The following is an 8,213-nucleotide window of genomic DNA, read 5'->3' on the forward strand; positions in this document are numbered from 1 at the left end:
CCTTTGGGCTGAAGGCATGGACCATGACAAAAACAGAAACATCAATTGAGATTGTATCAAGGGGCAGAGAACCAGTTCTGTTAACTTTAGCTGCAGAGCCATTCACTAACAGCAATATGAAAGGTGAATTTTCTCTCTGTAGATATGCTAAGTCCATGGCAGAACATCTATGTGGTTGTGGCCAAAGCAGAGTTTCTGGGGCAAAGGGGAGGGTAGGTAAGTAGTTTCCTTGGATCGGTAAACTGCATGGACAGGGTCAAGATCAGAAAAATGTCCTCAGTGGACTTCATCCTAACTGACTGGCCATCCCCACAATTGGTCTTTTATGGATAATCACACCAGATAACTTTTTAAAAATTGTATTCTGGAGTCTTTCAAAATATATGTACTTCTGGCAAAATGGTGTACCTTGAAGCCACCTAGACCCTGATCAATCTTTCAAGAACCTGGTTTGCTTCTTGTCTCAGCATCTTTTGCTTTCTGAAGATTGCCAACTTCTCTTACCTCTTGTTTCTCTGGTTGAAGTAGAGAATTAATAGGAGTGTCTTCAAGATGCTAATGGTCTCCTTATGTATCAACTGGTTCATTTGCCTGCCAGACAAGGCAAGTGAGCAATGGATACAGATTTCATATGGATCAAGAAAACCAAACCACACAATTATGTTAACAAATGCAGAAAAAATGCTTCTGATAAAACACAATATTCACATTAAAACTTAAATACATCTGTGATCATACTAATTTAGGAAGTCTCTTTCACAACGTAGAACTCAACCCAACCATTCCTGACCATACTGTGGTTATTGTTGTGAACATCTTCTCATTAGTTCACCCCAGGAGGTCTGACCAAAATTCTGAAGGCCTTCCTCATTTTTCCCAATAATAAAAGGACGATTAACAAAACAGATAGATCTTTGTTCTCTCCATTTTCCATTTAGTTTTTGTTGTTGTTCAATCGTGTCCAACTCTTCGTGATACCATTTGGGGTTTTCTTGGAAAAAAAAATGATAGAGTGTTTTGCCATTTCCTTCTCCAGCTCATTTAACAGAAGAGGAAACTGAGGAAAACATGGTTAAATGACTTGCCCAGCATCACATATCTACTAAGTATCTGTGGTTATATTTGAATTCATGAAGATGAATTTTCTTGACTCCAGGCTCAGCACTCAGCATTCAGAACAGCATTTCCTAGCTGCCGCTTTTTATTTAGTACTGGACAGAAATTATAGAAGTTAATTAGTGGAACTGACTAGCTGAGCAAAATTCAGAAATAATAGACCTCAACAAACAAATAGCTAACAAAAACAGAGATCAGCATCTTACATCATACGCTGAAAAAAAAGTTTCAAATACATGTCAACTTAAAAAGAAAAGATCATTTTAAAAATGAAATAAAGTAGAAGGAAGTACCTTTCATAAATATGACTAGTAAGAGAATTCTTGACCAAACAAGGACTAGAAAAGATCATAAGATATTACTGTCTGGGGAAAATCTCTGCAGCTGAAATCTCTAATAAAGGTCTAAAAGTCTAAATATGGAGAGAATTATCATTAGTATATAAGACCATGAGTCATTCTCCAAAAAAGATGGTAAAAATGTGAATATAAGTTCTCAAAAGAGTTATAAACTGTTAAAATCCTGTGAAAATTTGATTCCAACCTTGAATCCTAAGTTAGATGCAAATTTAAAGTCTCTAAAGTTTGTCATACCCCAGGCAATTTGGTTAAAATGACAAAACTGGAAATAGTCAATGTGGAAGAATCTACAGGAACAAAGGTGCACAAATTCACTGTTGGTAGAAACATGAATGGTCCAGCAATTCTGGAATTCAATTTGGAATTATGAGAGAAAAGTGATTAAAGTGTCTATACCTTTTCACCCAGAAATCTCAATGAAAATCACATACTCCAAACATCTAAAAATAAAAAGAAATGTCTGTTATATAAAAAGAAAGATTTATAACAGAACATTTTTAATCTTGCAGGACATTGTTGGAAACTGGGGTACCAAAATCAATGGAATGGCCAAACAAATTACGGTACACATACACAATGAAATGTTATTGTGCCATAACAAATGATGAACATAACGAATTCCAAGAAACATGAGACCTTACATAAAACTGTTTCAGAGTAAAATATACAGAACCAAGAAAATGTACATACACACATACAACATGCCTAAATACATATCTATCTATACCTATATCTATCTATCTATCTATCTATCTACATATCTGTCCATCTATCTATCTACATGTATACACATGTATATACATATCCATATATCCATATCAATGTAAATGAAAAGAACAAGTACCCCAAACCATAGTGTACACAAGGAAACAGGAGAAATGTACTTCCTTCCTTACACTGGAAAGATGGAAGATGTTAGCTGCAGAATGTTGGATGTGCTTCAGACATGATTGACATGTCAGTTGGTTTGGCTTAACTGTTTTTTTTTCTTCTTTGCTACAAGAGAAAATCCAGTGGGTAAATGAAGGCTAGAAGTAATGTAGACCAAGTCTGATTCAGACAGGTCACATGGCTCAAGATTGGGATTGGAATAGAATGAGATACACCTTGATCATCTGATAGTTAACAAAAGGTGAATTATTTGGTAGTAGTATGTAAAGAATATTCAGCAAGGACCCAGCATTGGTTCAATCAGGAGCTTCCTTATCTTTCCATTTTCTATAGTTCCAGGCCAGAAACATATGTACAGTCTGAGGAAGGAACCTCAGATTGTTCCTGTGCTGAGTTTTGTACTAAGGTGACTAGAAAGTTATTATAATGATCTGAGCTGCAGTCCCCTGGACCAATCAAGTCTCAAGGACAGTTTCAATGGCTTTTAAGGAAAAACCAGCCTCACTAGAGTGAGGCAGATGTTGCCCCTCCTACAACAAGAGATACGTTTAAAAAAATGATTGTGATATAAAAACAAAAGGAATCAAAAAAGGATAAAATAACAAAACAAGAGATATTAGAAAAAGAACTTTTAAGCCTCTCATTTTATTTCTGCCTTATCTATCAAGAAAAGTGATATTCCACTTGAAAAAGGGAAAATAACTCAGCTTAGAGGAGAACTGAGTCTCAGGAGAGGACTCGTATCTATTTGAGGTGAATTCACATTTTTGTCGTTCATTTGTTCAGTAATGCCCAACTCGTCATGACCCCATGGGCCAGAGCATGCCAGGCCCTTCTTTCCTTCACTGTCTCCCAAAGTCTATCCATGTTCATGTTCATTGTTTCCATGATACCATCTATCCATTTCACTCTCTGTCATCCCCTTCCCCTTTTGCCTTCAATGTTTGCCTGCATCAAGGTCTTTTCCAATGAGTTTTGTCTTTTCATTATGTGGCCAACATATTTAAGCTTCAGCTTCAGCATTTGAGCTTCCAGTGAATAATCTGGATTAATTTCTTTAAGTATTGACTAATTTAATCCCCTTCCTGTCCAAGGGTTTCAAAAGTCTTCTCCAGCACCATAATTTGAAAGCATCTATTCTATAGCACTCAGTTTTCTTTATAGTCCGACTCTCACAGCCACACACTGCTACTGGAAAAACCATAGGTTTGACCAATCTTTTTTGGCAAGGTGATGTCTCTGCTTTTTAGTATGCTGCCCAGATTCGCCATAGTTTTTCTTCCAAAAAGCAAGCATCTTTTAATTTCATGGCTGCAGGTGCCATCTGTAGTAATCTTTGAGTTGAAGGATATAAAATCTGACACTGCTTCCATTTCTTCTCCCTCTCTTTGCCAGGAAGGGATGGGACCAGTTGCCAAGATCTTAAGTTTGTTTTTGTTTTTTTATGATAAGCTTTAAGCCAGCTTTTACACTCTCCTCTTTCACCCTCATCAAGACGCTTCTAAGTCCAAATAAATTTCATCCCAGATATAACAAGGTTCTGATTAGGATCTAGTAATGACTCCCCTGGAGGGGTACAGTATGTATTCAAATATGCACTATTCAAAGTTATGATTATGTAAAATATGTTAATTTGTTACAACCCAATAGAAATATGCAGTGTGACTTCAAATAATGCAAGCATTTCACAGGATTCATTGTTCACACTACTTGATTAAGTATAGTGAAAAATCTTGTAAATCTTTTGGAGCCATTTGGGGAACCTTGGGGACATCTTATAAAATAAGAGAAATACTTATGAAGAGCCATTTCACCAGGATTTTTTCTTTTTAAGATGAAATGTGTATGTGAGAATCTACACACCTCAGTGCAATACTCCCAAGGGAACTTGTGATTGTTAGCAGCTAGGATTGAATGCAAATAATTCTAGATCATCTTTTCTTCCCATAAAATTACTAAAATACAAGAAATAATATTAATGGATTTCCAAAGGCAATTGACAAAGGTAAAAACGGGCTGGTCATAGTAATCAACAAGAATTTATGAAACACCTGTTTAGTTCTAGGCACTGTGCTAATTACTGGAAATACAAAGAAAGTAAAAAATAGTGTCTGCTCTCAAGGGGCATACAGTCTAATGGGGAAGACAACCTGCAATTAACAATGTGTTTATGAAATATACACAGGAAAAAATGGAAATAATCTCAGAGGGAAGGCACTAGCAATGTGTGGGAAGGGATGAGGAGCATAGGGAGGGAAAAGAGAGGACCAGGAATGGCCTACTGCTGAAAGTAGAATTTCATCCAAGTCTTGAAGGCAGCCAGGGAAACCAGAAGAAAGAGGAGTGGAAGGAGAGCATTCCAGGCATGAGAGACAGTGAAAAGAGACAGCACCTTGTGCAAGGAACAACAAGAAGCCCTGTGTTGCCAGATTGTAGAGAACCAGAAAAGGATAAAGGGTAAGTAGGCTGAAAAGGCAGCAAGGGACCAGACATGAAGGCTTTTAAAGGCCAAACAGAGCATTTTAGATTTGATCCTAGAGGCAACAGGTTGCCACCAGAGTTTATTGCTTATAGGAGTGACATGGTCATATTTGCATTTCAGGACTATCTCTTTGGTGCTAAGTGGAGAATGGAGTGGGATTCATGGTGAAACAATTCAACCCAAAAACTTTTGATTAATAAATTATTATCATTAGTGAAAGAAGTCACTGAACTTTGGCATGGGATTTGCTCTCTGGCCTGCTTTGTTTCTTACTTCTCTCTGTGACTTAGAGGAAGGTTGAGACTTGCCTTCTTGCAAATAACAGAAATTTGCAAAAGAAAAGGCAAAATGCTATTTTCTGGAACAGCTTTAGCGACTGGCATTGATTAATTTTTCAAAGCACTGTACTTAAATTAAGGTGCTTATTCTTCCTAATCACCTCATTAAGTGAGTATATCAGAGATTTTCTAGATGTTGAAACTTAACCCTCTAAGGGGTTGTCCATTCCTGAGAAGTCACACCAAACTAGAACAGGGTCAAGTTAGCCTGTGGAAAATGATGCCAAGCACTGAAAGATAATCTGCCTGATTTGCATTTCAGCAAATAGTAGCTCAGTCTCTCAGCCATCACTGAAGCAGGGAAATCACACCCTTTGGTAGTGGTCTCAGAGTGAAGTTGAATGTGTCCAAGCTAAAAACTAGAAGCCAGAAAGTTTGGAAGAAACTACGGTGAGGTGCATGCAGAAGGCTCCACCCCGCATCAGGGGCAAGAATACTTAAGCCTGAGGTGGGGTACCAGTTAGTACCAAAGCTAACTAGTGGTGACCAGATGGACTATTCTAAAATGGGGCTATATTCATCATAGATCTGGAGTTGGAAGGGACCCTAGAAACTATACATGCCAAGATTCTCATTTTACAGATGAAAAAACTGAGATTAAGAGACATAAGTGACTTGCTCAAGGCCTCAGAGTTACTAAGTATCAGAGGTGGGATATGAACACAGGTTCTTCAATTCTAAAGCTCATTGGTTTGTTCACTGTGCCTAGCTAACTCTGCAGGAATGCTAAGTGTACCAGAGAAAATATGTCTGATTATGGTAGCTGGGGAAACTATAATGGGGACTTGGATCAATGGATTCATTGGCCTAATAAACTGCAGAGACGGGGCAAAGAGCAGGAAGCTGCCTCTGGTGGATGTCATCCTGATGAGTCTGGCCTTCTCAAGAATCTGCCTGCTGTGGATCATGCTCATCAAGGTAATGGTGAGGGTCTTCTACCTGGATGGCTGTGATACCAAAGAAACCATGCACATACTTGGACAGCTGTGGGTCATGGCCAGCTACTTCAGTGTCTCCTTTGTTACCTGCCTCAATGTCTTTTACTTCTTGAAAATTGCCCACTTCTCCCACCCCCTCTTCCTCTGGCTCAAGTGGAGGATTAATAGGGTGGTCCTCATGATCTTGCTGGGATCCTTGGTAACGTTCTTTTTCCTGAGTCTTCCCCTGAGAGAGGGATTCAAGGATGACTTCATCAGGAGCATGGGACGAAAGGAGGGAAAAAAACCACACTGGGTCTTTTCCAATGTGGAGCCTCCAAATCATAGTTGTACACATTTTCCTCTACCTTTGGCTTGCCATCCTCTTGATTATATCTCTGATCTCCTGTTTCCTGCTGATCTTGTCCCTATGGAGACACACCCGGCAGATGCATCTCAATGCCACAGGTTCCAGGGATCCCAGCACAGAGGCCCATATAAGAGTTATAAGATGAATGGTTTCCTTCCTCTTCTTTACTGTTCTCTACTACTCGGGCATTTCCATAAACATCTCGTCCTTGAAGCTGGAGAAAAGTCTGACAGAAGTGCTGGGAGTTGCCATAGCAGGCTGCTATCCCTCAGGCCACTCTCTAATTCTGATTCTGGGAAACAATAAGCTGAGGCAGGCCTCTCTGTGGGTGTGGCAGCAAGTCCTGTTCTGCCTCAAAGGAGGAAACTTTTAGCTTGAACAGCTCAGGAAACTTGGTACCTTCTATGCACCAACAAGTCAACGTGGAAGGTTTTCCTCACTTCTCTGCTTCTCCATTCAATGGAGCATCACTCATTGGAGGAAATGTCTAATGTAGAGTTCATTCTGCGCAACCTGAGAAGCTCCGTGACTCTTTGGACAAAGTTAAAAATGCTTGTTGTTATATGATCACATCGAAGGACATAGCATCATAGGCACAGAGGCAGAAGGGATAACAGAGGTCATTAGCCCAAACCCCTCATTAGACGGATGAGGACACTGAGGCCCAGAGAAGGCTCAGTATCATAGCTTGAAGGGACCTCAACGCTTCATAAGATCACAGGACTAGAGATGCTAGGGACCTCAGATGTTATATAGTTCAATGTGCTCATATAACAGATGAAGAAACTGAGGATCCAGGGAGGTCACAAGATCAGATATGGAAGTAGAATGAATATCTAGTCCCTAACTCTCATATTAAAAAAAAAGAAACTGGAGGAACAGAAAGGTTGGGTGACTTGTCCACAGTCATATACATAGTAGTGGGGATTGGATTTGAACGCAGCTCTTATGAGTCCAAATCCAATGCACTTTATATTGCACCACACTGCCCGGCCTTCTTGGTGCTCTCCTTTGCCACTTTCCTTCTTATTCCTCAGATCAATCCTCTGTTCCCAGATGCTTCATGTCAGACATCTTTAGATGTCAGACTCTGGCCCTTTGGTCCAAAAGCAAGCTTTTCCAACCTACCGTTTTTGGAACTAGCTGAGGGCTTTGGACAAATTGTTTTGCTAAAGAGAAAATTCATATCAATGTTGAGTGTCAACCCAGACAAACCCTGTTCCTTGGGTGACACTTTTACTCCAATTTGGAGAAGAGCAAACAAAAATCAGTGTCCCTGAGTGGGTGGTGGCAGACAACACTGCAAAATGGAAAGAGTTCTTGCTCTCAGGAAACTTACCTTCCGGTAGGAAGAAGACACACATGGCAGTTATTATCACCTAAATCAGAATGAATCTTAGATTCCTATTGGAAAGACAGGAAACTTATCGGATGTAAAGGCTCTAGAAAGGAATCTACAAGGATGGTGTGGACACCATAGGAGGTACAAGGTTATCACTGGAAAAGTCTGTTCTCTGATTTCAAGTTTTCAGAAGAGCAAGGAGACAAAGCATGCTCTTTCGTGCAAGAACTGTCTATGCGTAGTCCCAAATGGAGCTTGAATCCTCCTAAGGGCTCCATTCACGTGCCATCATCCCATCATGCCAAGACACCATCTTTCCAACTATATAATTACCTTTTAAATAATTTGGATTTCTTGATTGTTAAAAAAGGATTTTAAGCTAATGAAACATCTTAACA

The 8,213-nt window shown here is 39.4% G+C and overlaps 1 pseudogene; it reads left to right on the top strand.

Annotated features, from left to right (window-relative positions):
• Positions 1-5,942: 5,942 nt before the first annotated feature.
• On the top strand, positions 5,943-6,846 carry LOC114040278 (annotated as a pseudogene).
• The last annotated feature ends 1,367 nt before the right edge of the window (positions 6,847-8,213 follow it).

The sequence above is a fragment of the Vombatus ursinus genome, unplaced genomic scaffold (genome assembly GCF_900497805.2).
Source record: "Vombatus ursinus unplaced genomic scaffold, bare-nosed wombat genome assembly UNPS02012901.1, whole genome shotgun sequence".
Taxonomy (NCBI): domain Eukaryota; kingdom Metazoa; phylum Chordata; class Mammalia; order Diprotodontia; family Vombatidae; genus Vombatus; species Vombatus ursinus.